General features: G+C 38.0%; 1 long non-coding RNA gene across 1 annotated transcript; it reads left to right on the top strand.

The window, feature by feature from the left end:
* Nucleotides 1-752: 752 nt before the first annotated feature.
* LOC118729864 lies at nucleotides 753-26278 on the top strand. Its single transcript, XR_004991286.2, has 4 exons — nucleotides 753-763; nucleotides 16723-16732; nucleotides 24085-24090; nucleotides 26132-26278. It is a non-coding gene; the product is annotated as an uncharacterized LOC118729864 (long non-coding RNA).
* Nucleotides 26279-26770: the final 492 nt, after the last annotated feature.

Genomic DNA, 26770 nt, shown 5'->3' with positions numbered 1-26770 from the left:
ACTTCACCAGATTGCTGGAATAGTCAAAATGAGAAGCTATATATGAAAACATGGTTAAATATATGCATACATACCTATGTGAACAAATAGCTTGTTTTCATATACTTATTCCTCCTAGATTTCCATTCATTAAAATTTTTGGAAATCTTTTAAATGATATCATGATGAACACTCTCTGTGCCTCATAAAAGAATGACTTTCCTAATGTTTCAGCAGTGTTCCTTTTGAGTAGACCACCTTTCCTTGGTTTAATCACCCACATTATTCATCAGACGGCTTCAAAATTACCTCTGAAGTTTTCAAAAGTTCAGTCAAATCCTCAAAGAAGAGATTTGCCATTACTAAAAATTTTTTAAAGAATTTGTGTTGGGAGCCAGCAGAGTTGAGACAAGCAACTCAGTCTTAAGAAAATAGAATTAAGCTCCTTCTAGCAGAAGTTATGTGGTGCTCTGAGAGTTTGGCCAGAAGATAAGATTAACCTGATGCTTAGCATCTTCCTGCCGCTTAGCAACTTCCCCTTCCTGATCCTCCCCCCCTAGATAGCCCAGCCTTGGAATGTTGCACCTTGGAATGTTACACCGCCCAGGCAGTTAGCCAATCCTGTGTTGCCAGATGCCAAAGACCCCTCTGCATAGGCAACCCTGCCCCCCTTTGTTTCTGCTGTATAAATACAGCCATTTCAAAGAATAAAGTTGAGGCTTGATCAGAACCTTGTCTTGCCTCCATTCTTTCATGTTCCTTGTTTGTTTCATTCTCTTAGGTGGTTCCTGCGTGTCCCCGTTGTTGCCCCGTGGGCCGGGACAAATTTGCCTCATGCTTGTAAGTCAAATTTTTAATTTATTTAGAGTAAACCCCAAGAAAGAAGACACCCACCGAAAAGGTCTCCTGGTGGCTAACTGGGTTCAAATCCCATGTAATAAAAGGTTAATATGCAAATAAACCTAATAGTGTAATGACCAGTTTCTATAATATGATGCATATTGACCACCAAGGGGCAGATGCTCAGCACAAGAACTGCTTACAGTCTGTAGGCCCTTATCGCCCCATGGGGAATAGGGAACTGGGGGTGGTGGTGGTGGGTGGCAGGGCCGGCTGCCAGCTGCTGGGTAAGATGGTCCTGATAGTAGGCTAGGCCTAGGGACCATACCTGTGCATGAATTTCATACACTGAGCCTCTAGTTAAATAAGTAAAAAATCAGCCTAGCAGACATTTCTACACAGGGGCCTCTCACAAACTGTGCTTTAGGGAAAAGCCTACATTGAAATGCCTACCTGTACAGTGCTTCTGCCACCTGAGCCAGCCCTTATATAGGAGTTCCTGGAATTGTATTTCAACCAACAGGACTAAGGTTTTCCACATCTAAATGGAACCACATAGCTCTGACTAACAGAGCAAGTCTGTTCTGACCAATCAGGACAGTGCCTTTTGGATCAAACTGTGAGGATTTGGAGTCTTCATGTGCATGAAGACTTAGACTGAGTTCCCACCTAAGACCAATGAGGGACCAGGAGTGAGGATTTCTGTTTATATAAGCCAATGCCTTTATGGTTTTCAGAGTACATTTTCCCTTCCCACCTAAGTCTGAGTTTCCCTGGCTGAGCTGCAGCCCTGACCAAAGCACAGCAGAGCTGACTAGCGTAGTGCAAAGCAGATTGGCAAGAGCAGAGCAGAGCATACAGAAGCTGAGCAGAACTGTTTAGCCAGAGAGAGACCTGGTCTCTAGGGTTACTTCTCAGCCATGCTGTTTTCACATTACAATTGAGCTGTTTTACACTGAATAAAGTTTCCTTCTTCACTGCCCCCTAAATTAGGAATTTCTGTTGGCATTGAATTAGCACCAATGACCATTCTAAATCTTAAATGTAAAGCTTGATGAATTTTCACAAAATGAACACATTGGTTAATCACATTCCAGGTTAAGAAATAAAACATGTCTACTCACCTATAGCCCTCATGATCTAATCATTTCCCAAAGGCTCTATCTCCTAATACTATCATATTGGGTGTTAGGTTTTGTTTTTTGTATTTTGTTTTTTTGAGTTGCAGTCTGCACCTCATAATTTCATTATCTGTCATGTATTTTCCTCTGTCATTTATTTTTCTCTCTAGGTCCCATCTTAGAATGTTGGGTTTATTTCTCTCTGCTTATCTTCTCTCCAGAATGTTGGCCCTTCAGGTCTTGGAGTTCAATTACTGGTCCTCCATCTGTGAGACTATAGAAAATTCTACTTGAGTTTCTCTGCCTCTTCCTATCTACATTCTTCTAAACTTTCTATAGTCTGAGCTGCTTAGGGAAGATAGATAGTTCAAGAAAAAAAAGACCCCCTGAAATGTGAGGTTTATCTCAATGAGTTTCTCTTCCCTTTGGGGTCTTGCCTTCTTAAGTCTGGTTGCTCTGATAGCTCTCCAAAGTCTTCAAACAGAACCTTAAAAAGTATTTTGTAAAGCTTGCCGAGTTGTTCTTGGAAGACCAGGATATACTATAATCTATCATAGCAAGAGGTATTTATCTTGAGATTTTATGGCAAAGCCAACTGACCTAATAGCCACAGATTCCCTGGGATTTTGCAACAATCCAAAGGCCATGTGACTTTTAGCTTCAGAGCAGAGGCAAGCTGCCATGAAGAAAAACCTGGTCAGCTGTTCTTCCAATTCAGCTACAAGCAAAGCTCAAAGCAAATCAAAGAAGCGTGTCTTGACTATCCCACCTCCTCAGGAAGAGCAGGTGCTTGATAAAGTCTACTCTAAGAAGAATCTCTGATCTATGCACAGAATTGCCAACCTCTGAATTTTTACTTTTTTTTTGTCTGATTGATGTATGAATATTAGAAAACACAAGACAATTTTTCTCATACTTAAAGACAGAAGTGAAGATTGGTGTAATTATTCTATCAACTTGCACAATGTTTGTGCTATTGAAATATCTTAATAATCAAGCTCCTTTTCACTCCCAAACACACACTTAAACACACACACACACACACACACACACACACACCCTCCAAATTTGTATGTATAAATTTAAATGTAAGGTACATCAAGAGAAATGCCACAAACTTCTGTCTCAATTTTAATTGGCCTAGAATACTGCAAGAATCACTTTTTTATTTTCTGAGTTTTTAGGTGTTTTTTTTTTGTGTTTTTTTTTTGTTTGCTTTTGTTAAAGAAAAAATTAATTGTATGACTAAAACACTGTGTGTACACTTAAAAACATAGTTGATTAATTACCATAAAAGGCAGAGTAATAGAATTAGAAAATAAGTTTGCAAAGACAAATATAGTTCACTCATCTCCTTTCAGTTAGGATTTAATTCCTTACTATGTTAAATTAATATATTCTAACTTCTGAACTTTTTATTTCACTAGATTTGTAAGATTAGCCCTAGAATTTTTAGAAAGGAAAGTCACAGTGAAAAGAAAATTTAAAAAACACTATGAATCTTTTAACCATTAATTATACCTTTGAAACAAGTATTACCAATATTTTGGTGTTCACTGTTTATATAGCAACTGTAATGTAATGCATTCTGCTAAAATAATTTGATTCTTCCCTTTTAAAAAACTCATGTCCTATTTTAATTGAGGCATTGGATTTCATTGTTTAAACAACCCTGTAATAAATTTAAAAAAATAATTTGAACTCTTCCCTTCCATTTATGTTTTCCAAATCAGAAATATCCATTATTAAATTAAAAAAAGTGAAGCAGCTATTTCAAAGCAGAAACACATGATAAGTAATTCTGACACATTATTCAAGCAAAATGAATTGCATTTGAGATAATATAATAGATTTTGAAAACACAATTAGAGCCTTTGATATTAATAAGTGCATATTTATCTAAGTTAACATTTGGTAACTATAATCCTTTGTGGATTGGTTGTCAAGAAAACAACTTTCTAGAAGTGGCACCTGTCTCCATATGGCTCTGAGAGGCCGTCTCCAATACTCAACATGCCCTTAAATTTTGCAATAATATGAACTCATGTTTTAATTAGAATTTTAAACGTAACATGACAAGTTTTTTTAAGTTCTCATTCTCTTTGTTCACTTTCCTTTGGTAGTTGTCTAAAGCTATAACCCCGCAGGTTATTTTGCTCAGAAATATTCAAGCCAGGCTGTCAAAAAAATGTTTCCTACAGATTTATAAAAACCATTTCTCAGATGCATAGGAATTCTTATTTGTGGAAAATCTGCATGAATCTAAAATTAAACACAACAACAGCAATTCATGTTGAAAAAGAATTTATAAAGAAGGAAACCATGGCAACAGAATCATTTATTTTTAACTGCAATCCTTATCTCTGCCTTCACCACAAACTAAGCACTCTTAAGCCATAGCCTCTTCAGTGTTGTCTTATTGCCATTGTAATTCTGCAAGAGTAAAAAATAGCAATACGAATTGTCATATTTCTATTACTAAGTACCATGAAAGCCATGGTTTGCTTCATATTTACTCGATCACATTATCCTGCGAATGGCCTGTGAAAAGCTTGTGTCATTATTGAGGGGACGCTCAGGGAGTACCTCCTCCAGGGTCAATGCCACAGCTAATGCCAATGGCACACTCTCTCCTGGGAAGATTGGGGTCCTGATTTAATTACTCTAGTTCTGCATCTCCTCAGAAGCTAGCAGGCCTCTGGGAGCAAGAGGAGATGATACTGCAGCATCTTCCAACATAGCTTCCCGTGGCTACCAGAGACCCTGCCTGTGCATAGAGACCCTGGGCTTCGTGTTTGCTACACCACGGCCTGACTTCACTCACGTCACTGTGCCCGGAGAACTTACACTTACCATGTAGGTGCTTTCCTTAAGCAAATGGTACACTCTTTAGGCAAAAACTATTTTGTTAAAGGGACTTACAAGTGCTTATCAGAAGATTTCATGTGATTGATCACACTGAAGAACATAAACGTATTTCCCTACAAACAATTTCAAAAACAACTCACTTTCAAGACAAGTACATACCTGCACATCTAGTAGCCTCTTTTAACAAATATCAAGCAAAAGAATACGATGTTTAGAATGTGTCTTTCCCATTTCCTTTGCCTGTTTTGATTTCTGTCAGCTCAGATGCGTAAAGAACTTAGGGTACCCAAAGATAAGGATGCATTCCTCACTGATTCAGTTGAGCTATTCATTCCAGAAGAGCCCTATGAGAAATGCAGGCTTTAGCTTTGAAGATCAAAGGCTTGGGTAATAGGAATAGGCACCGGAATATATGTGAAGGCATGAAGGGCATTAACCCAATATGGCAATTGAATCACATGGAAAATTGATCTTATATTTTCTGAAATAAATGGAAAACCTGATGGTTAAAAAGTCTCTGACCCGCTACCTGTGAACCATGCTCAGAGTTAAACAAGAGACTGCTGTTCTAGACTGATTCCACCAAGAGGACAGAGACGTGAACTCCTTATTGGTTCATTCTTCTTCCTTACTTAGCCTACTTGTTTCTGCGGTCCAGTTTCTAGAATTCCCCTATGCCCCTCAGGTTAGCAGGCCAATTTGCCTGATATTGTTTTGCTGGAGCCAAAGGTTACCAGTGTTAAAGAGAAAAATCACAGGCCCCAAATGGAGTCACTTGTGCTAAGGTCCTTGACACCCGAACCTAGACTTACTACCTGACCCAATGGCAGGTTCAGCCCCTCCCAGGAATGCGACCTTATGTCAATCGTCTGGCATTTCCTGACCAACACTAGTGAGCTGGTCTTCCCAGTAAGACCCCTGATGCCCTTCCCCCAAAGAAAGGTGCCTTTGGTTGAAACAATCTTCTCTTTTGCTAATACCTTCCTTGTTTCACCAGGTTCTGCCCATAAAAGCCTTTCATTTTGCACAACTTCTCTGAGCACCTTTCTATTTACAGACGGGATGCTTAATAATACACAAATTGCCCTATCCAGCCAATTAGATTTTTTTAATTTACTAATTTTTTTTCTTTAATACCAGGTATATTTGTATAAAAGCTTTGGAAAAGTCTCACATAGATACTTGAAAGAAAGAATGAATATTTACCCGAAGCATTAAGTGCCCTGGTTTCTCTGAAGTAAAGGAAAACAAGACACACATTGTTTAGAATGATTTCTTTCAGAGCAGACAAAGGCGAAGGTGTATCATTTTCCAGCCACAGCACAGAAAAACAACACCGCTCTCTCCTTAGAGGAATTATGAGGTGAAAAGCAGGAATATCACGCAGTTTCTCTATTTCCACAGCTGCAGTTACTTTATTTTTTGCGATCGCCTTCTTTGTTCCCACCATATCCCATTTTTGGAGCAGCTCTGAGGATGTATTCAGCAAGTATGCATTCTGTCCCTGCAAAGTCTGAGTCTCTGCCCATGATAAATGGTTAAGTGTGGAATCTGGGCTGCAGAAGCACAGAAACAGGAGGGGATCCAGGTATAAATATGGTTTCGAATAGCCATCTCTCACCATGGAGACGAGGGAGACACACAAGGAGAAAGATGCTTATTCAGCAAGAAAAAAAAAATAAGAAGAGCACAACCATAAAGAAAGAAAAAAACAAACAGATTTTTGCCCCTTAAACTATGTGCAATACTGCTAAATGACCATCCTTGAAATAAATAAATTTTGGCACTACAATTCAATGGACAGATAAGAAAAAAAGTAAAAGAAGATCCTTTCTGAGCCTATGGGCAGCTTGGTTAGAGTCAAACGTTATTCATCTGGATGCCTTTGCACTGAAAGAATTGCTAAGAAGTCTAATAACTTTTATTATTTGGATATGACATTGGTAATTTATTAAATATGTTAATTAGGTAAGTAAGGGGCCGAAATGTCTGAACAAATTACTAACAGGCAACTGAGGGGTGCCAGTTCTTGGATGGATGTAATATTTAAACTCTTTTACATCGTCGGCCACCGTGTCGTGCAAAGAACACTGACGTTCGCATAAGGAAAACTGAAGACTTGTACTTCAATATTTTGTTTATAGCCAACCTATTCCCAAGTGGTTGTTTTAAAATGTCTGATGTATTATGGGATCATAAAAAATATGTGAGGCAATGAAGGCAAAGGGGGAAGCAGGTGAGAAAGCAATTGAGATGAAGCCAGAAGATGCTGACCCCTGCCCAGGAGAGAGCCATGCTTTGCCCTCCAGATTCTAGTCACTGTACTAACAGGGAAACAAGCACTCCCATGATTCACATTATGCATGAGCTAAAGCTGACGTACTCGGTCAGAAGAAGCATCGTTGCACCTGATACTCAGACTCAGAGAGATTTCTTCCTCCCTCGAGTCCTCATAAGAAAGGCAGTGAGTCATCTTGTGAAGCTGGGAGCATCCTCACTTTTTGGGTTGGGGCATTGGCTGAGGGCCTGCCCCCTCTCCCGCCTGGGCCCCCTCCCACCCACTCTGCCACTCGGTAAATGAAGTCACTTAACCTCTCGGTGACCAAGATGCTTCCACTGAAAAACAAGGGCATGGGTGACCTATTGGGCTCCATCCAGCAGTAAATTCTGTTTCTCAGATTCTGATCATGATAGTAGGTTCTTTTAAAGCTCTTTTTGCTAACCTCTGTCATCGTAGAAAGAGAAAGGATTGTTGAAATAAGCCTGGGTGCATGTGTTTGTATGTTTGTATACCAACATTTTACTCACTGATCAACTGGGTCAGACAGAATCCAGGAAGGAAACAGAACTCAGGAATTGGAGAAAGGCACATTTACATTGAAGTATTAGTAATCGGTAGCAGATGAGAGGGCATAAAAGGGAACCTGAAGGATACTCTGGGCCTGAGAGACAGTACCCAATGTAGGAATGCACTTGAAGCAGGGCGTTGTCTCTGAAGCTGAGTGAGTTTCCACTGGAGAATTGTGGCTGGGCCCACTGGATGGCAGGTCAGTTCATTACAAAAACAAATCTGGTCACAGCCAGCTGACAGGAAACGTGGGCAAGGATGATGGTTCAGAAAGCCTTCCACTGGCGTCCCAGCAAAACTTGCTGAAGGGCGTGTGTCACTGGACCTCTGGCACATGTGCCTCTAGTAGCCACGCCCTCGGGACCAGGAGAGGGGAAGCAACCAAATTGAGCCAAGTCTCATTTGGACGCTGTCCCTCTCCTGACACCCTTTACTGACCAAGCTTCACATGGTTTCAGCTTAAGGAGGAATCATCAAGGGCTCCAACTCCAGTACCTCGAAGCAGAGCGATGCAGTGTGAATTTTTATCTCAGAGGCAATGCATTGGTAATTAATTGATATACCTTCCTTTCCTTATGTCAGTACATTCCAAAACATGTAGTGTGCATTTATAAAGTGCTCATTGCACATTTTATGCTATCCTACATAAAGTAATGAATTTTACAATATTCAAAGAGTTAGGACAAGAAACAGTGGCAATGAGGTCTAGAGCATTAGTAATTTCTTCAACCTTCCTATAGATAGCTGACAGTAATAGTTTGTCAAATTAAGCACAACATATGGCTATAATGACTTTCCAATATTCATAGCATACAAGTTCATGATTTAAACCAGCAGTGTTCAATCTATTTCATCTTATGGTGCACATAAATTAATTACTAAAATTCTGTGGCATACCAAAATATATATATTTTTCAGATCTGACCAAGAAAGTTATAATTTTGATTCATTCACATCAGCCAGCTTATTGTTCTCTTAACTCTTGTCATTTTTTTTTTTTAAAGAGATCAGTGCCCCTGACTAAATAGTCAGGTGTTGCATGTTTTAAAAATCCTGGGGGCACACAAGTGGAGAATTGCTGAATTAGACCATGGTAATGTTACTCTGTAAGCCAATAATTCTCTGAAAAAGAAAAAGGAGACCATATTGTGGATAAAAGTTAATTCATTTATTCTGTTAGTCAACAAATATCTGAGGAGTATCTACTAGATGGTAAACGCTGGGGATATGAAATAAGATAAAAATGAAAATGTCCCAGAGATTAGCCCTGGCCAGTCTGGCTCGGTTGGTTGCTCGTAAGCCCATGCACCTAAAGGTTGGGGGTTTGATTCCTGGTCAGGGTCCGTTCCCAGGTACTGGTTTCCATCTCCTGGGAAGGGGCCTGTTTTGCCGTCACATCAATGTTTTTCTCTGTCCCTCTCCCATCGTTTCTCTCTAAAAAAAGAAATAAAAACGTATATTTTTAAAAGCCCTGAAGATTATATAGATATACAGTGGCAAGTGCTGTGAGGAGATATGTAAGTGCTGTGAAAGCAAACGATAGGGAGACTTCACTTCCTCAGGAAGAATCCCTTCAAGAGGTGCAACTGAAGGTGAGCTGAGGAGTTACTACCTAAAGACACTGGGTGAAGGGAAAACGCACTCCAGGACCAGGGCTCAGAATGTATAGTTCTTACCCATCACGCGTCAAGGAACTAAAAGGACTGTGTGCTGGGGCCTGGAGATCAGAGGAAGCGATCACCGAGGGAGGTGAATTATCTGGCTGTCTGCCTCGACCTTCATCTGTACCAACCCTCCCCTGGGTCTCCAGCCTCCTGGCTCACACCGCAGACTTGGATTGCCAGCCTTGTTAATTTTGTAATAATCTCTCTCCATGTACGTAACACGTTCTATTGGGTGTGTTTGTCTGAAACACCTACTGCAGATTTTGGTAAGTAGGAAAACATTTTGAGGTATTTCCTAAGAATTTCATCTCTATCTCAGTGGGGCAATTTGGGGACATTTGGGAATGTCAGGAGACATTTTTGGTTGTCACCACTTATGGAGGATGCTGTCAGTATCTAGAGGGCGGAGAGCAGGCTAAAACCTTTTAGAGTGAAAAAGTTCTCCATATGAAGAATGATCCTATTTATATTTTCAATAATAGTAAGGTTGAGAAAACGTGCTCTATCTGAATAGATAGCCAGGAAAGAATTTATGCAGGACAGGGGAGTAGAGGGGTTACACAAAGAGTTGAGGTGCGATGTTGAGAGGGGAAAACAGTGAGTGTTCTTTTGCTTTTCAAAAACATATTGCTGTAGAGGAAGACTATAGTTGATACACATTCAAATCAAAGGGGTCTTAAGAAATACTGCTGTAAACATTAGCCTTGTCAAACATGAAGTTAAACTTGTTTAACTTAATTCTCTTTCATAGTGTTGTTATTCTGAAATCATTGCTATAAAAATTCTGGACCCCATCCCTCAGGAAGGATAAATTGAACAGCAAGCAGCATTTTTCCAATGGCTTCTACATAAGAGAAAAAATTAAAACATGGACAATGTTCATCATTGAGTTTTACCTTACTCAAATGACATGCTACAGAGTTCTGTGAAATTAATGGATCAATTTATTTATTTTTTTATTGACTTAACTTTCAGACGTAAAAAGATTTTCAGGTGAGAATGCAACAAATTTCCCCACATTTCCATATGGTTAAATGTTATTGAAGCCTAGATCTACAGGAAGTCATAAATATTCCAGTAGAAAGGTAATGAAAAGTAAATTCTGAGAGTTAGGTTAAGACCTGAGGGGAAATGATCCTGACTGCTGTAGGAATTTTTTCGGTATTGCAGTGATACCGGTAGATGTAAAAATTGGGGGAGTGGGGAAGTTTATATAGCACAGTAAGCCACATAGTAGGTCTCAGGACATTTAGCATAGCATTCACCCCACAGTTTGCAGCCCATTCAATCTCCTCTCCTCTTTCTAACTCAGGAAGGATTAATATTTTAAAAGCTGGGCACCTTTTTATCAAATACTTTCTGTCTAGAGATTATAAAATGGTAGGTTACAGATATACTTGTATAAAAAGACTTGTACTGAGATTTGTTTCCAACTCTCTTTACAATGAATTACAAAGTTTGAAAAATTTTTTGTTGCAAAGATTTTAACCAGACTTGTTTGAGTATTTAACAAATTCTTAATTTCCTTGTAAATCTTGATTGAACTAGGCAGATGGGCCCACCTACAACTAACTTCATCAATGAGCCAGTCTTCATTGTATTTTTAAAGAAGCAAGCACTTCTTTTGATCCTTAGAGAAAGAGAAACTAGCGGGGGAAAAGGGCGGATTTTGAACGAATAGTAAAAAGCCACTGGAAATCCTTAAAAGTAAAACTGTCCACTAAATAAATATTTAAGTGTGTTTATCTTAATGAAAATAGAAAAAATAAAAATCTCCATGGTGGCTGGGAAATAAATAGCCATAAGAGTATTCCTTAAGTGGTTAAATCTTAGAGTATTTTTTAATTCAAGAGATTCCATTTGTTCTCATCTTGGTGAAAAAGTACCCATCACTCTTTGCTCCATTAAGCTCTCTAGACACTTTTATGAATCTCTATCTTCAAGCTTTTCCTTCTCTATTATCTGCTTAATACAAACAAGCAAGCACACAATCTAGAGCAGTGATTTTCAACCCCTGTGCCATGGTACACTGGTGTGCTGCAAAATTGTTTTACAACATGCAATACCTGACTATTTAGTCAGGGGCACTGACCTCTTTTCCTTAGATTGACAAATAAAATAAAATAAATGACAACAGCTAACACAATAATAGCTGTCAGGTGTGAATTAATAAAAATTATACCTCTTTTTTTTTTGTTGGATCAGCAAATAATATATCTTTTGGTGTACCACAGGATTTTATTGACTAATTTGTGTGCCATGAAAAAGTTGAAAATCGCTGATCAACCCTGTGATTACTCAAGTGATTGCTAACAATCAGCAGTGTGTATTAGATTCTTAACAGTTGATATTATAAAGACTAAATAATATTTGGAATTGAGAATTATATATGTTACATAACTGAATATTTAATTCAGAGGACTCACATAAAATGTTAAAACTGTGAACTGCCTAGCTTCCTCATCTATACTTGAGTTGGCTTCAATGCAACATGTTACTTTCAATGTTTATACATAATCACCTTTCACTCACAGTCCTGATAAAGAGAAATTGCATTTCTTTGGAGATGGAAGCAATCTAGATAGTGGTTAAAGGGAAGTGTTGATGAACACACAGTTGCAGAGGAGATGCCTGGAATTTTTAATGACTGGCCTGCAAAGAATCAGAAGCACTATTTATGGGAGCACTGACCTTCCTACCACTTGAACATCACATTTTAAATCAAAGAAAACAAAGATTTTAAAAAGAGGGAACATGTGGCCAAGTGTGCACACGGTAGTCCCTGGAATCAATTTACTCCACTGAAGGACACTTTAAATGGCACAGTGTTTTACTTCATTCTTTGTGAGTTTTTGTTTTGTTTTTGTTTTTGATACTTGTCTTCTCTTGGCCAGATTGTTGGCCGACAAACTATTTTCAAACATTTGTATGACTTCTGCTTATGTATTCCAGAGAGGGAAAGACCTTTTGTAATAGGTAGTAAAAATCAAGCCAAACAGATAGTCAGGGTTGTAATTTGCCAAAGGTCAAAGGTCATGACAAGTGAATGACTCCAGAGGCCTTGGGGTCAAAAGTGCAACTGGAATCCCATAACCTCCATTAGGCTTTTTACATCACAAAAGAGAGCAGTGCTTTGCTAACTCCTGTGAAGGAATCCATAGGCATGCTCACATTTTTCCTTGAAAAATTATTTCAAAATGATTCTGCCCATGATTGCTTTTTCCCCTTGAAACCAAATGGCATGAAATAGGCTTTTATATAAATTGAATGTCTTCTTAGCCTTTCCTTAGTATTTTATATTGGCAACCTACAGGAGGAAGAACTAAGATTAATATGCATTTTTTAAAATTGAAAATAAGCACTTTTTTTTTTTAGAAGAACAAAACCCAAACCAAGGAAGGGCATTTATCTTCTTTGTTATTTCTTTTTCCATCCCCTGTGTATTTATTGGGTGTACCTGAAAACTGTTTTCCTTGAAAAAAAAAAAAAAATAAGAGCAATAGTAATCTTGTGTGCTTTCCATTTGGGGTCTCTCTTTGTGCTATATCCTTAAGACATGTCCAAAATAAAGTTTTGTGACTGGAAACAGTCTGGTATTATAATTTTTGTTCTGCTTTGTGTTTTTGCTAATTTAAAACAAGTAAAACTTCAGTGATAACAGGGCCACTGTCTAGGTCAGAATGTGTGGGGTAGATCCCACAACATATTAGTAGCTATATCTATGCCATGTGAACCGGAAGAAGAGTGCAGAACCTTCCTTTTCAACTCCATTGGTTTCTAACCTCTCATGTGCAATGAGCACTTAATTCCTCATAGAGAAGGAAATAGTCACTCTGTAGAATCCTGCGGCCCATGAAGGGTAATTGGATAACATCTTTTGAAAGATTTACAAGGCTGCCAAGGATTTTGCCAGCTTTAAACCTGATTGATTCAGTGTGAAAAGATCTGAACAATTCTGACCTAAAAGTTTAAAGGCAGACCTTTCCTGTGAAAGTATAATTTAAAAGCTGTAATAAAATTGTATTGGAAAACACCACATTGAAGAACACAGCCATAAATTGCAAACTTTGCATTATGTTAAAGGACACTTTTCCCCCCTTAAGTCCCTAATTGTTCACCAGAAACTTTAATAATGAGGTGATTTTGTTTTTGCTTTTTATTTTTTTTTCTCTCCTGGGAAAAGTCCCTAAAGAAAGACAAAACTATCTAAGAAATTTGATTTCTTGGTTGTACATAAAGAGGAGTGTATGCAACTTCCTTGTATTAGGTAAAATAAAGAAAAGTAAAATTGCACTTATCTTTAACAAATAAAGAGTGGACAAACAGTCTTGTTCCATATTTGAATTTTTCAAGATGCTGATTCTCATCATATATTAATTTCCATTTTGACAAAATAGATGCACAGATACACTCATAATTAGTACAATATTTTGTGAGTAGAGTAGGCTCAAATGCTTGTGATGACTCAGACAGATTGATGATTAAGTATCTTCCGGCTAATTACTCCAGGCCATTAATTATTTATCCAACTCCATAAGTCTTTCATCTATTTTAACCTCTCCCTTCCACTGCCCATTTTAGAAGAGGCAGGCTAGGAAAAGCATAAAAATTTCAAGTAAGCAAAATTAAGTAGAGCCCATACATCTTTTCTTTTTTTTTTCCTTTTTCTTTTTTTTTAGAATCAGAGAAAAATTGATACTATGGTATTTAGACAAAAGCCTATTTATCTTTAACAATACCTCCTTTGTGACATGCTCACTAACTTTGTGTTACCTTCTCAAATTTCAGTTTGAAAGATTTAGGGAAAAGTGCCATGTGCTCACTTACCTGTGATTTGGGCGATATGCCATTGGCCTTTTGATTCTTAGAATCATATGAATTAGTCTTAGATGTTTAAAATGGGAATCTTGATTTATGGGTACTTTTGTCACTACATACATATTTACATGGGATCAGGAATGATTGCTTCTTATTTACATTGGTGAGAATACTAACTTTCCAACACACCGAAAGCCTGTTGTAAAGGACAAAGCAAAAGTAGAACTATGGCCCTAAGAAAAGAAGTTTCAGTTAAGAAATATATAGAGGAGGAGCCTCTTCCGTGTAAACCAGTTTGTTCTGAGAAAAGGCATTCAGGAAGGAAGGAGGGGACAAGAGCTGGTTCTCACGTTTCTTTCCTGAAGAATTAGGCAATAAGTTAGCTCAGGCTTTCACCCCTTCCACACTCGAACTAGAGTTAAGTGTCTAGGAGGTAATTCAACCTGCCACCTTAAAAATCCTCCCTGAATTGTGAATGAGAACAGTTTCCCCCTTCCCCATTGAAGTAATCAAGAGTTGAATAAATTTCTCTGTATCAACTTCCAGCTGCCTGTTATCAATTTCTGCAGGACGTGTTATCCCGTTGGTCTACAACAGTATTTTACACTGGCATGGTCCTCATAAGCTTTTTTTCACAACGTTACAGTCAATTGAGCTGAAAATTGTTAACTACTAGAAAAATACCCCAGGATGAATGAAAAGGCATACTAGGAATTGGCAATGAAAATATTTTTTATATGTTCACATCACATCGAATGTCTTTATACACGTCATCTACCAATAAAGGCTTAGAACAGAGACAGACTTTGCAAGATGCCTGATTTTGAGTTCTGGTGCCACCTAGTGTAAAGGAGGAGAAGATGCAAAAGAGGCCTTACTTGAATTATGGACCAATCCCAATGGATCAAGACTATTGTCTGGTTAATTTCCTTCAAATCACTGTATAACTTTCCTGATGAAACACTTTTCAGAGCTTCCTATCAGTTAAGGGATTAAGATCAATTGCCTATTTTTCTGATATTCAAGGCCTCCAACCATCTGCTTCCAGCCTACCTGTGCAGCATGACTTGCAACTACTCCTCTCCTTGAATTTGTCATAATAGCCAGGTTGGTCTTGCAAACAACATTCCTCACCTTTACTCGTGTTACTTATCTGGCCATCAGAGATTCTTTTATTTTCTTAAGATCTCATATTTGGAAAGATCTTAATGTTGGATTAGATGTCTTCAATACTTGCGCTTCCTGTAAAATTCCCTCATTAGTAAGTCTTCCTTCCTCTTCTTGAACATCTCCAGGAGCAGTGAATTCAAACTGATCTGAGATACCTTTCTATATATTTCATCTACTTCTGGTAAAAAGTATTTACTCCTATTAATCCCCCTGATCCAGCTCTAGAGCAAGGCGAATGCCAGATGTAGGTGTGGGCTCAGCCCACAGATTCTAGAGCAAGTTGAGTTCAAATTCCAGTTTTGCCATTTTCTAATTGTGTGACATTGAGCATATGACAAGTTCCCTGCACTTCAGTTTCTTCACTTGTAAAATAAGGATAAGAACAATGCTTATTAAATCAAGGTTGTGAATCAGCTTAGGTGTGTGGAAGTGCTTAAAATAGTATGTGATGCATGGTATATGCTTTACAAGTGTCTGATTTATTATGTTAATAGCTTTGGGAAGTCATCAAAGCTGTATGGTTGTATATAATGGGACCAAATGAAAAGAGTGTATTGAAAGTATATCTCAGTGTATATATTTGGAACACTTCATCTATAAGATGGTCCACTGGGCCATCAGATGGAGAGATGCTGCACGCCACATGCAGCTATATGCTATAGCCAACTCTATGCAGACATATGTACATGAATATGGGGTAATCAGCATCATCAAGGCTGTCAATTCCTGACATATAACAAGCTACTTTACTTTGTCTAACTTGGCATTTTCTAAACCTGTTTGAGCCAAGAATCCTTTTGAGTGTAACATCTTAACACAAACTTATGTTTCAGGAGGGGGATCATCAACTCAAAACCTTTAACACAAAACAAATTATGTAAACCAGGGAAGGAGGCCAGGTGAAAGACAGTATGGAATAGTATGAATTATGGGGGAAACTAGCGGACAAATATCCACTGAAATGCATTTCAGTTTGGCTTGTGGAAAACCCTGCATAGACAGAAATAATCTTCAAACTGAATCTGGCCTATGTTCAGCATATTTGTGATTCCTGTAGCATGAGAAAAAAAAAGAGCTAACTGAATAATCTGGGGAAGAACTTATTTTTAAAGATAATAAAGAGAAATTAGCAAAAGAAATTGTGGTGAAAAGGTAAGAGATACAAGAAAAAGTAGCATCCTGTAAACAAAAATAATCTCAACAGGGAGGTCATCTCTGGGACCTCTAGAGAGGGTGCATGCATTCCCCATTGCTGCTGTTACAAAGTACCACAAACGTAGTGGCTTAAAACAACACAGATTTATTACTTAAAGAGTTCTGTAGGTCTGACATGGGTATCACTTAGCTAAAACCAAGGTGTCAGCAAGGAGGCTCTGCTGCCCATCCTTTTCTGGCTCTGAGAGGCCACCTACAGTCCATGGCTTGTGGCTCTTTCCTCCAGAGAAGACGTGCGGAATTCAGTCCTTTTCACTTCACATCACTCTGGCCTCTTTTCCTGCCTCCCTCTTCCACTTTTAAGGAAATTCCAATTACATGGGTATTCTAGGATACTCTGTCTATTTTAAAGTCAGCCAATTAGCAACACTAATTCCATCTGTTAACATAAACAAGTTATTGAGACCTGTAAAGAATTTTTGTGAGTTTATTTGAGCCAAACTGTTGACATATGCCAGGAAGCAGAACCTTAAGGAATTGAGATAATGCTCTGGAGAATGGCAGCTTACATCTGTATTTATACATTGCAACCAAAGGTGGGTTACATGAAATTCATTGATGATCGATTAAGGAGGTGGGATAAAGCAAAGCGGAGGAAACCCCTGGGATTGGATAAAAAATAAAATGATGGACACATACTTAGGTGGGTGCAGGAACAATTAACATGATAATGAAGATTTTGTGGCATCTGTCCAGGTGCCCACGACATTCGGTTGTGCCCCAGGGGCTCCAGAAAAAGGGAAGTTACAAGTTACCCAGACATTTCAAGGGTATGTTATCATAGAGGCAAAAAGACAGATAGGCTCAGTTAAGGTAGAGGCTGACCTTGTCAGTGAAGATACCAGCCTAGGATGTAACTGTCCACCATAACTGCGTTTAGTTAAAGTTTAATTTCAGACCATCCTTGGTGGTTATTTTAGGTCTCTGAGTTTGCAAGACTATCATGCAGGCCTCCCCTGACTTTGTCAGGTCAGCGTGTGGTCCCTCTCGTCCACACATCTATAGCTGTAATTCCCCTTTGTCACGGAATTTGTGACAACGTTAGAACAGGAACAGAGCCATTATTCTATCTCTATAGCTGAGAATAGATAAGAAGAATGGTGAAGAGAGACTACTGTGTCTATGAGAGCCAGGAGTAAAGCTTCCTCATCCCCCACACTCAGACTACACACCACCTTACTTTATAAGAATAAGAAAGTGGAGAAAGGGGAAGGAAATTGAAACTCACTTGGCCAGACATTAGGTTCATAATTCATGGCATGTGGCTCAACGACGTCTGCAAAAATGAGAATAAAGATGCCCCTCTGGAAGGTGGATTAGAGAAGGGGGCCTCTTCCAGGCAGATAAGCTCCCCAAAAGCCATCCTTCCCCTGAATCTGGGAAAGATGATTCCAAAAATATGTCCCTACTTCAGGCGGAGGCAGCCCAGTGGTAGACTGTGCGGAGAAAGAAGTGGGGTGTCCGTGCCGCCCTGGGCTGGGCTCCTTGCCTGGGGTGCAGCTTTACAGCCACAGGGGCAGTGGTACATTCTGGGCTCCTCTGAGGAAGTCTCTCTTCACCTCGTCATGCTCAGAGATAAGCTTCTACCATGGCCTCTCCCAAGCTTTGTAGGGCTTTCTCAGAGCATTTCTAATAGAATCGCTACATTATCTTTGTTTCTTACACAATATCTTGTTTCTTGAAAACAAAGCATTTAAAGCACTTTGTTTTCAACTCCAACAGAGTGTCTTTTAACCCCAGGTGTTGTCTAAATATGGCAAATTGTGTTGTATAAATATGGTGTTGTCTAAATATGGCAAATTGTGAAGGAGCTAAAAAAACATGAGTGAAATATGGAATATAGAAAACGAACAACAAAAATGGTAACTAATAAATGTGTGTTTGGGTTAGTTGAATATTTGATTTCCTGTGCCTGTGGCACCCTATTATTATCCTAAGGTAATAGGTACCTAGTTCTTTCTCCCTTTCCTCCTATACGCTGAGTCTTGGTTTCTTTTTTACTGCCTAAATTACTAACTTCAAGGCTTTGGCTTACTCATTTCTTCACTCATGTATTTATGAGCACTTGTCTTTGCCCTATTTTAGAAACTGATAGGTGAATCAAAGTCCTTGTCATTGAGATATTATATTATGCCATCCCACCTATGATCTCTGAAACTCCTGTAGGCACCCAACATGACTCCTCTTATTACTGACAGCTTCACCAAGAACAAACCCAGCTTTCCTCCTATTTGAGTGAACCACCCAGGGCAACGGGCACTCACTTTGCAATACTTTAATTGTAAGTGAAAGTCTACCTAATCAGATGACTAAGTTTCCGCTGCACACAAAGCAAAAGCAGCTGAGCAATGGCTGCAAAGCAAGGTAAGGCAAAACTCCACCCAGATTTCACAGATCCTAAGGAATGGATGGAATCTGCCACATCTTCATTCTTTAATGTGCCTCATCATCAGCTCTGGGAGCCCTTTCCGGCAGCAGCGAGCAGCCTGGGGTTAAAATAAGCAGTCAAAGAGCTCTTGGCTCTCAAGGGCTAAATGCTAGCTGCTACTTTGAAGCTGCTTCTGGGGCAATACAAGTTGACGCTTGAAGTCCTGAGCATTATTTGCTTAACCATATCTCCTTCATCTAACCTTCACAAAACCAGGAATTTCAGAGGTAAAATGCTGTACTTATAAACCTTATTCTTTGCAGATTTTCAAAAAAGGCACAAGAAGGAAAATGCTTGTCATGACTCCTTTGCTGTTTACCTGTACATCCTTTGTGATGTAACTTTAGGGATATTGTTAGACGGGGTTATGCAGGTTTTACACTTCCAAATGCCTAAATGAAGAGATTCATGAGTGGTTTAGAATGTGGTTTAAAGATCAAGAGGCATGAGGTATTTGTAGCCATAAGAGTATCATTCACACTTAAGAAAGCCTTATCATTGAAGATTTAGGTAGACTGGCAATCAATAAGTTTCTTACTTGCTGGAGAACTGACTCAAAATAATCCAATGCAGATCGTATGAATTGTTGACAATTGAAACAGTTTTGTTGTCTAAGAAATTTAAATGATCACTGCTGCTTGTTATTTTGATGTAAGAGCTATCATTTAATGCTTATCAGGTGTGCAGATACTTCGCTAGTATCGCCTCACTTAACCCTCAGTTTCCATTTTATAGGAGAGGAAAAAGAGGTACAGTTTGTCACCATTAGATATTAGATTAGTTAGCTAGATGTTAATGAAGGGACAGACAGAAGCAAAGAGGAGTTTGGACACCGAGTCTGTGTGCTTCACCAGGAAGCTACAGCTTCACACCCAAGAAATCATTCTGCATCCTAGAGGATTAATACCCCTTCCCGATCCTCTGGTACTGGATTGTCCTGGGGAGCAGGCAGGTACTTGCCATAGGGGCCTGTCAGTTGAACCTGGGGGAAAGATCACTGGCTGGAGGATGAAGCCCAAAGCAAGTCCTCCAAATCTTGGGAAGTTAATTGGTTGCTTTTTAAAAAGCTCTGGTTATCATCCCAGGAAATAAAGAGCTTCTCTCTCTCTCTCTCTCTCTCTCTCTCTCTCTCTCTCTCTCTCTCTCTCTCTCTCTCTCTCTCTCTCTCTCTCTCTCTCTCTCTCTCTCTCTCTCTCTCTCTCTCTCTCTCTCTCTCTCTCTCTCTCTCCTCACTAGCCCTGTTCTGTCTGTTGGTGTTCTTTCTTGCCTGGGAGTATGTGAACAAGTAGGTTCAGTGTCTATCTGGGTCACTGCTGACTGCGCATGGGCTCCCAAGAACTATGAAGCAGAAACTCTGGGCACTGGCTTTATTTTGAGCCTGCTAAAGACTTGGCTGGACTTTTTCCATGGTGAGACTGAGGGGAATGGGACATTGGAAGCCCAGGGGTAAGGGCCGTATCACCTTGTCACATCACAATCTAGTGCACAAATCCCTGGCTTTCTTTCCTTGCAATCCTCTGGAAAAGCCTGTTTCCCACCAACAGCAAGTTAATTTGAACCCAGGCAATCTGAGGATAAAGTTCAAGCTCTTAATTCTTTTATTTCCTCCTTTTTTTTTTTTCTTTGTTAATGCTATATGTGAAGCATGAGTTTATAACATTAGAGAGAAAAAACTGGCTACATTTAAGAAAGAATAAATTAAAATAGAAAGCAATTAATTGTTCTTAACATTATGAAGGATGTTTTAAATACTTATAGAGGAGTCATTTCATGTATGGAAATTTATATGGGAAAAGTTCTCTTTTCTGAATAAGCAATCACAGCATCAATCCTTCTGTTTTTAAATTTTTATAATTACCTTTCTCTTACATTCATTCTTAAAACTTGGTATTTTCTACCCAAATCATTAGTATACCATTATGTATATTCTCTCTCTCTCTATCTTTCAATATATGTATATGTTCATATACATATTCCATTATTTATTCATTAAACAACTGAGAATCATTGCCTTGCCCTCTTTATGCACTTCCAAATCTCTCAGATCTTCAATATCTGGAAAGGAAGTATGAGCAGTAGAATAACCTGTCGCCAAAGATGCTCTTATTCAAACCCTTGCCCAAGACTGACTGGCTGTGCCTCAGTATCTTCTCTCTGTGAGAGAAGCTGGACTGTGGCAGGAGCTGGTGGGGTTAGGAGGAGGATTAAACGCAATGAGGAATGTCAGTGGTCCCTTCCTATGGAGGAAATGTAGGAGTTGAATCTCCAAGTCTACTGCTTCACGTACTGGCAAAGACATAGTTTACGGGGGGTACTGGTTAAATTCCAGCCCCGCCTCTGGGAGTCCATAAACAAGGACCCAACATCAGCCCCACTTAGGCTAATCTGTCTGCTCTGTGTCAAACACAAGCTGCAGCTCTTATAATGACGGCTTTTCCTCCAGTATGTGGTGGTCTTTTCTCAGTCTCAGAGGGAGACTGAGAAACAGGGCAACAAAGACCTAGTAAAATTGAATTACTGAAAACTCACTGAAGCAATATACCCTGGGGCGTGTGTGATGGCAGCACTGTGTAATAAGATGAGTATACCCATTAGAAAAATTTTCAAACCATATTTTTCTCTATGGTTATTATCATGGCTGTAATAATTTTTATGTGGCCATAGGGTTAACACATGGATTGCTTAGATTTCTTTCTTGTGTATCATTCAGAAGACTAACCTTTTCTTTTGCCATTATACGATTCCTTAAAGGCAACTGAAAAGAGACACAAATGTTTTTAATAATTATTCTGCAGTGCTAACTTTTCTATACTTAGCACACATTGGGAGTATTTATAATTTAAAAACACTTTATCTTGAAATAACTTTTAGGTAATAGTTTTTGAAATCGCTCTTTTGGGATTATTGTAGCCATTGTGTAAAGGCAGCAGTTAAAGAAAGATTTGACACTTCAGAAAAATAAAATAAAAGAAACCACTTTTGGCATTGAAAAGTCATTTACAATCACACCTCAGACTTTAGCTGTTAATATTAGCAGGGATAGTTATAGCCGAAGGGGTCGTTACATGCTTATAAAGGGAGTTCCACTAAATATAGCAGCATTAGGAGAAGTGTTGACAAGAAGATCTGGAAACAAAACCTCAAGACAACTTTTTGATTTAAAATTCTATTTTTGTGTGTGTATGTGAGTGTCATTTTTGAGGAAACTTGCACTTTATTGCAACATAAAAAGAAATGAGAAAATAAGCCAAAGAAAATGTTATTAGGTCCAAAGTGGGAGGGCAATCTTTAAATAGGCACATAAACAGCCCATGAGACAGTGTGAAACTTTCTCTTTGTCTCCTTGTTGGCTTGTTCAAGAGACTAGCCTAACACCAATTTGCTTATAATACATTCTTTTCTTATAATTTTAATTGATTACATAAAAAATTATTTGTCCTAATAATTATTATTGATTTTCTTTACTATGGCAGGATTAACATTCTTATAAATATTACACGAGAAAATTTTAAATTCTCATTGAAAATATATTTCCCTTCAGGTCATGGACATAGAAGAGGGCAGATTTGGTCTCCTTACTAAAATCATATCATTGTAAACCAGGTTATTTTGATGACAAGATTTTCTTTCTTTACATCTTCTATAAACATATCAGAAAATAAACCCAGAGGCATCAGCTTATAGGGGTTTTCCACAGAGAAGATAACTTATAGAAACAGTAAACTCTCCTATTTTCTTGTTCTTTACAACCCAAGGAGCTCAGATAACTATTTTTTAAATTATGTTATTGAAAAGAATGGGGACAAAATAGACAGGTTTAAGGAATAAAGAGGGTCCAGGGGGGAGGAATGCATAGGTGAGGGCTTAGAGCTGCCAGAAGGCATCCATTCACAGAGAACAGAAAACTGTCACAGGATAAGGTGGTTTAGTGTGTGGTAGGAAGGCCTACATTCTCAGAGGATAAAGTAAAGTCACACAAGATATCAGGAAGAAGGAAACATACTTTCACAAAGAATAGAGAAATGTCGATAAATGTTGGAAAGAGGGAACATATTTTCACAGGAGATAGAGAAATGTTGCAAGATAAGGTGTGTGGGGGGGGCACCACATGGGTTTTGGACTTTGAAACTGATATTCTGCAAAAGAGTGACCAATTAGGAAAGCACATCATCATCAAACGGGGAAAGGGTCCAATTAGAAGGGAGCATAAAGAGACAAAGAACTTCCAGCCTTTAAAACCTTAGAAAAAGGGGCTTAGTTTGTTACCCCATCGGGAATCCTTCCCTATGGGGGAGTTTGTATTTGCATCTAATAAATTCCCACCATTTTACTAACAAGCCCTTTTAGTCCATGCATTTTACTTTTCAAACTTCGTGAGGCAAAAACCTGCAGAGAGGAGATCCACTCCCCCAACCCCACGTTTCATTATGGAATAGCAATATTTTCAGAATTGTATTTGAATTATTAAAAGACGGTTAGAATCAGTTAATAAATTGAATGACTACATTCATTTCTTCAGGTTTGTCCTTCAAGGAATCTGAATTCAATCCCAGTGACACAGCATTTTAGATATGAGATGTTGGAAAGTCACCTAATCTTCTGAGAGTTTATGGAAGGACAAAATGATGTCATATAGTATATAGAGAGGCCTATAGCAACCCTGCCTCACAGAAAGTATTCATGAATATAACCCAAGTTACAGATACACAGTAGTGATTTAGATAGCTAAAGTATTAAATTAAGTAAAAATGTCCCCATACTCTGATATTCTAGATATATCATAATTCTCTGAAATGCTCATAGTTTACTCCAATTTATGTGAGCCCCTGCTTAAGTGAACCAGGACCTAGTAGTCATTCACTAGTCGTTTGAATGACTACAATTATAGAATAAACATGTTTAACAATTAATTGTTTGGCTTCCATTCATTCATTAGGTATATACTAATGAGCCTCTGCTCTAAGCCAGGCCTTGGTCTCCGCAGTGGAATATAATGGTAAATCGTTCTTGCCAGTGTGGAGCTTATATTCTAGAAGGTAGAGGGAGCCAACTAAGTAGAGAAACACTTCACCAAGATGACATCAAATAATGGTAAGTACTTGGAAGAAAATAAAAAATATAAAAGCTGTACAGGAACCAGTGGTGCCTCTTAAAATTGGTAATGTCTTAAATTTGATAAAATGCCATTCACCTTCATAGACAGAAGTTAAAAGGAGTGAGGGGTGGGAGGGTGACTGTGCAAACTTTTTTTTTGTGTGTGACTACTTTTTTTTTTCCCTTCTTTTCTGAACCTGGTTTATTTCTTAATTTCCCTCTGGCCTTTTCCTGGTTCTCTGCTGCTAATGTTTAAATGGCATATCCACTTCATTAATTTCCAGCATTTTCTAGCACATAAACCTCTAAGGACAGGTCAAAGACTGAATCTCTGGCCACAAGTAAATTAAGTGGATGTTTTTCCTAGGATAGCATATGCCTAGAAAGGTTATGCTTTGTTTTAATGAGTTCTTACCTAATGCAAAATAAACTTTGAATTTATATTTCTTGTCTTTTTTAGTCTAGAAGTTTTTTCTGTTGTAATTCCCATTAACTAAAAGAAGATATGAGACCATACATAAAGATTTTTAATGTGCAAATTGATATAAATTGCCAAAAAACCGCACCCACATTACAATGAAAATTTTGTCAAATTTTTAGTGTTTAGCCACAGCACATTAAGTAGGACAATTGCATTTTATATTTAATTTTCCTTGAATGTCACAGTGACGAAGGCATTGGTTTTCAGATTCTTTTAATTTTGCTTCTATAATCTGAATAAAACTACTCCACTGAGGCCAGTTCAAATGTGTTAACATGATTAATAGAAACACAAATCTTAATTCCAAAAGTATTGGAAAGTAAAATGTCTTTCTTGATGTTTTCTGTAAATGTTTCTGACATAGCCAGAAAGCATATTTTTAAATAAACTACCTCCAGTCTAAAGGTTAAGTGCATGAGCTAAGAGGCACAGTTCCTGGGTATGAATTCCAACTGCCACTTTTCAATTGATTTTTGCAATGTACTCATTTTCAATGTTCCAGGGTTTTCTCATGTGTAAAATAGATGTTTCTAAGATTAAATTAGTATCTTATAGGGGTTTTAGGAAGATTAAGTTGAGTTCATACATACAAGTCACTTAAAAAGTACCTGTTATGTAATTAATAATCAACAAAATGTTTATTGTGATAAGTCTCTAAAAGCTTTTATATATTGTTCTTCCTAACAGTGGCAGCTATTTTTCAAAAGTCTCTCTCTTGTTTCTTTAAAAAGTCTATTACATTACCACACTTTTGTTCCAGATTACCTGATATTTTTGTTTGTTTGTTTATTTATTTTTTATTGTTTAAAATATTACATATATTAGTACATATATCTCGCGCCCCCCCCCCCCACATTGACCTTAGATGATCTGATTTTTAAATTTTCTCCCAAGTGTAGCTCAGTTATTTCTTATATAAACCAACTTAGGTTGTACAGGCAGAATTCTCAACCCATTATTCCAGTTAGCCCAATGAAAGTCTGAAGTTCAGCACAAGTCTGGAGCAGGTAAATAATCTTTCTAAGAAATAAAGTGGTAGGGAACTGAGGTTGGGAAGTTATTATGTTCATTGTGGGAACATTTTCAATTCAATTTGTAAGTGTTATATAAATGTATAAAATAGAACATGAAGTCATTTGGCCTCTCATCCCATGATTGAAAATATATGCTGACAGATATTTTTAACAATTAATGAAATGAAATTCAATGAGTCAAGTCTGGACTGGAAGACAGAGTGTTTTATTGATTTCTCATGGAGCCTGCCAAAGTACTATTCTTCTTTTTGAGTACAGTTGGATAACACATTTAGAAATGACCTACAGGAATATTTTGAAGGTTCATTGTCCAGAAATAAATGTTAGTACTTTAAGAAGATGACAAAAATATTTACAATATGTATTTTAATAATATATTAGGTCCAAATACAATGGTATGCTGGTAAATGTTTAGCAGCTGTGTCCTCCATCCTCCTCACCCCAAAGTGCATCAACCCCTTTTTGCTGCATTTTCTTGTTTCCATGGTATAAATACTTCTACCATGGCTAATTTCAAGGTCCAGTATAATATTGCTGAGAAGAGTTAGGGAGAGATAGATATTTCCACTAGAAATACAGGATGTCCCCCAAAACTGTATACACACTTTACCAGCTGAGAGCTCAATTTTGAAAATGAAGTGTATTTTAATAAACACTGCCTTCATAATTATTCAAAGTGTGTATATACATTTTTTGGATACCCTACATATAACAAATATAAATACCCTCAAGGACATAGCTAATAAGACATAAAAGGCATTAAAATAACGAGGAAGGAATGAGTTTTGAGCATTTACTGCCTTTGATTTTAATGGAATTTATTTAATTTTAAGTTTATATAATTCTTTTTTTTTTTTTTTTTTTTTTTTTTTTTTTTTTTTAATAATGGCTGTGCTTAGTGACTGACTTTCAAACTTCCTGAAAATTTAAAAATGGACTCTTATGACCTTATATGTGCTGGCTCTAGAATGTTACTCTGTATATATGCTATCTGATATTGTTTGTTTTAACATAGGTAAAAAATAGTAAAGCTTGAACTCATATGATGTCTGCCTTTCCCCCAACCCTCCCTTCCTTCCTTCCTTCTTTCCTCTTCTGTCCCACATTGCTCTTCCTCCTCTTTGTTCTTGGTGGTTTGTTGCACACATCAAGGACTTGAATGGGCAGAAGTCAGTTTGGACAAATAATAAAGTTACTCATTTATGGTGTT

Source organism: Pipistrellus kuhlii, unplaced genomic scaffold, assembly GCF_014108245.1.
Source record: "Pipistrellus kuhlii isolate mPipKuh1 unplaced genomic scaffold, mPipKuh1.p scaffold_m20_p_3, whole genome shotgun sequence".
Classification (NCBI taxonomy): Eukaryota; Metazoa; Chordata; class Mammalia; order Chiroptera; family Vespertilionidae; genus Pipistrellus; species Pipistrellus kuhlii.
Note: the sequence above shows the minus strand (reverse complement) of the source record. Positions and strands in the feature narration are given on the sequence as shown.